Source organism: Lepeophtheirus salmonis, chromosome 6 (genome assembly GCF_016086655.4).
Source record: "Lepeophtheirus salmonis chromosome 6, UVic_Lsal_1.4, whole genome shotgun sequence".
Classification (NCBI taxonomy): Eukaryota; Metazoa; Arthropoda; class Copepoda; order Siphonostomatoida; family Caligidae; genus Lepeophtheirus; species Lepeophtheirus salmonis.
The window spans coordinates 17,834,403-17,838,594 of NC_052136.2; the positions used below are offsets into that span (position 1 = coordinate 17,834,403).

General features: G+C 30.1%; 1 long non-coding RNA gene across 1 annotated transcript; it reads left to right on the plus strand.

Moving 5' to 3' along the window:
- Positions 1-2,832: 2,832 nt before the first annotated feature.
- Positions 2,833-4,192, plus strand: LOC121119985 (uncharacterized). Its single transcript, XR_005864899.2, has 2 exons — positions 2,833-3,008; positions 3,626-4,192. It is a non-coding gene; the product is annotated as an uncharacterized lncRNA (long non-coding RNA).

Sequence of the window (4,192 nt, forward strand, 5' to 3'; positions counted from 1 at the left end):
CAAATATGTAAATGATAATGATTCATTAATTTAATAAATCATTATCTATGATATATTATGTTAATTTATAAGCTTATGAGCTAACAACAAAATTTATTATTAATTAACTAACAAAATGTATATTAAATAAATGAATAGCTAGAAAAAAATAACACATACCTTCACAACAAATAACACTGGAAATACATAATATCCATTCCAGTATCAAAAATACTACTGTTGCTCGGTAGAAATTCAGACCCAGATTGAAATTTATGAATTGATTCCCTTTTCAGTAATAAAAAGTTTATATATTGATTGTGATAGCCCACGAGTAGAGCAATAACGGACTTTCAGTGCATATATGCATTATTATTGGATGATATAATTAATTTCTGATTTGGCCTGTATATGGGTACGAATATAATTAGTCCATTAAATAGATCTTCTCTACTCCTCTTATTAAATCTGATGGATATATGTACGTCTAAATTAACTTATTAGATTATGATTATAGTGTTCCTAATAAATCCGATACTTTTTAGGGGATGCAAAGTGTTTCTTGGGACGCAGAATTTGGATTGATTTCCTCTTAAAAGAGAATACAATAAATTTAAAGTTCTACACTTCACTCTTGGACGAGTTGAATCAAGAAATAATAGCAAAGTGGGATTATTTACAAATATTTTGGTTGCTTGTTTCATCGCGACAATGCTCATTGTAACGGTCAAATGGTAGAATTACGCTATAAAAGTGCTTTCCCGTTCACTATACTCTCCCAACCTGGCTCCTAATGATTTTTTCCCTTTTTCATAACATGAAGTCCACTATTTTCTATTTAAAAAAAAGGCAGAACGACATGTTGAACAGCTTTCCAATGAACACTAGTTAAAATATTAACGTGAAATTTACTCTAAAATCCAGCTAAACAACGATATCAAGTGTTTTATGTTCTAGGTTTATTGTTACATTCAATTTTATCTGATTTATTAATCTACCCTTGTATGTAATATGTAAATGATTAGCTTTGAGTGTTTCGCATTTTTCCTTTATATAGATTAGGCTTTCCCTCTCAAGTCGTTATCTTTATTGTATCATGCAGTATTTCATACAAAAAGAATAAAAAAAACACCCAAATCAGTTGATGATTTGAGAATTATCGACTAATTCTTCACAATTATAGAACTAATATTCAATAACTGTTGAAAAGTGATCACAGCTTAACAATAGCTAACTTTGATTCAACCAATCAACTTTCACAGCACTGTTTAGGAGAAAAATTGAAGAAAGGTATATTTCTGCGTTAGAAAGGTAAATAAAACATTCAATGTGTTACTTCCATGAACATTGTACCACGAGATTAACCCACGAATACAAAAATATACAATATATTTTGATGTCAGTTTTGTATGGTTCTTGTTTTTCCTCTAATCAGTGTTCTGAACGTTGATTGGTTGAATCATAATTAGCTCCTGTTAAGCTAGGCTAAAGAAGAGCTAAGTCAACCAATCAATGTTCAGAACACCTCTTAGTGGAAAAAAATAAAAACCAACGACAGCTGACATCAAAACACAATGTATATTTTTATGTTTTTGAGGTAACATCGTGTAGAGGGCATATTTTCTTATTTAAGATGTTTATATCATCTTTAATTACTATCTACTTAGTTGGCAAATCCGAAAAGTCTTGATATATGTTTTTTTTTCTTTTCATTTTTTATTATTATTGCATTTGTATGCACATAGTGAATTGAAATATTTTGACGATTTTTAAAATAATTTTCTACTTTGAAAGGAAAACATGGAAAGGAAATATATTTATGTATGATTAATTTGGTAATATTTTATTTTTTAATTTCATTTAAGCTTATCGTTATCCCTCAGTAACAATAACAGTGGAAGAGTCCATTATTATTACTATTCAATTCATGTAAAAAGAAAAAAGGAAGAAACCAATTGTAGGTAAGGAACCTAACATCTCTATTTCTATCTCTCTCTCTTTCTCTCTACCATGATATTGATATTAACTGACTCCGTCCAATTCTATTCATATATTTTTGAATTTCAAGTGAATATTATAAAAATGAAACAAAGAATAAGGGAGGATGGTCTAAATTTATTGAATGGGGACTAATTAATGCATATTAGTATTGTATTCAAGTTATAACTATCGAGTTAGGTATTGTTCAAGAAATATAATATTAAATCGAGTCGAGTTCGTGTTTTCAAGCATTGAGTCAAGTCGAGATCAGTTTTTAGTAAAGGTAGCAAACAAATACATTTGAATTGATAAAATCTAAGTTAAGTAATTATTTCAGTTTGACTACCTGAATAAGGGACTAAATTATTAATCCAATAATCAATGTAATTTTTAGAAAATACTAGTTTGTATCATAGGATATATAAAGCCTTTGGGTAAATTCTGATTACTCCAATAAGCTCCAAGGGTCGAAACCATTCTATTTTTTATGTCATTAAGCTTTCCTACGGAAGGTTAATTATATAATCCCTTAGATCTCGTGGGTCAGTTTGAATATATTGGACTGTAGTTTGAATACCACTGATCTATAACAGCATATAATGAAACATTAATCTGATGGCAGAAAAACTAGGGTCTAATTAGATTTAAAAAAGTAAGTATCCTCCCAAAAATATGACCACAAATTTAAAAGTAATTACTCAATAAAAATGTAGAAACAAATGAAAATAAGATTAATCTGTATTTCAATATTTCGAATTTTGATCATTTGAGTTCGATTAATTTTCGAAATTAGTTGACATCAGACTACTTGAGTTTTTTCGAGTTCGATTAATATTCAAATCCAACACTAATGTATATTTTTAGTATCATTCTTTTATTTTAACATGGACTCTTCCATAATAAATATATATATACAAACAAAATACAATATTAGTACATATAATAAGTTATATTCTGTATGACGCACAAAATTTATAATATATTTAATGAAATATAATTTTAGAAGAACACTCGGTAATAACTTCAAGCAAAATGGGGAATATAGTATGGTAAGTATTATTTTTTTCTCTTTATAGTGTCCCAATCTACAGACGAAGGTCATTTTCTTGAAAGAAGGTCAAAGCGGTTTCTTCCTCGTAGATAATCATTCCCCCTCCTTTTTATGTATTCTACCCGACGGGAGGCATAAAAGATAGGCCTTAACAGTGAGGGGAGAAGTCTTTTCAAGGACAATGAAGTATATTTGGCCTTAAATTACGACACTCAAGGTCGATTAAACAAGGGGAGAAAGGAGGTTCTCTCGCTTTACTCTAGACTTTTGTTCTAAGTATTAACAATTTATAACTCCGTTTGAGGGGGAAAGATGATGTATGCTTGTATCCACACATACACTCTGTGGAGAAAAGTAATATCTAAGACATCCTTTCTTTCTTGTTGAATGCCTTCTTTTCATAGTCCTTTCCTACCCACAAATAGACTATTCCAAAAAGGCGTTCAATATATATGTACATACCTAGGTATATACATGAGTAGTAAAAACATATGTACACATTAAATAAATGTGAAATAAAAAGTAAATCATAAAATGCTAAAACGCGTATATATTTTGAGAAATTAAAATATTGTCATATAAATTATCAAATGAAAGATTATCTTTATTTTTTAGGGAATCTCCATGGATCCTTGGTTCCAGTCTCCATGGCAACGATAGTCGATTCGTAAATTTTATTCAGAAGTTCCCTCAGTTCGTCTTTACTGTTTAATTGATGTATTTCGTATCCCTCGGACGCAAGAAGATCTGCAAGATCTTAGGGGCTCCTTAATTTTATTTTTTAGCTGAGGTACATCGAATGAAGAAACAATAATAATTTGGAGGTGCATATTTTCTTGCTTCCGTTGAATGTTCTCCTCTGAACTCTCCTCAACTTCATCTTCCAACTAACCAACCATCCTTTGGAGAAAGTAAGAACTCCAAAAAGGCGTTCAATTGCAGTTTTTTATTACATAAGTCTTGCTGAGTTCCACCTTGCCATTTCAACTTGATGTTACTTTTGTTTTTGCTCAAACATACCCTTTTCTACAAAAGAAAAAGTTTCCCCCAAAATAGACCGATGAGGGTGCCCCTTACTTAAGTGATTAAACAAGTCTGAAAAGGCTCCTTGACCCTGGAGATAACTTTGTAAACCTACAAGTTCTCTAATACAGTTATAAATTATATAGATTAAGGAAATTA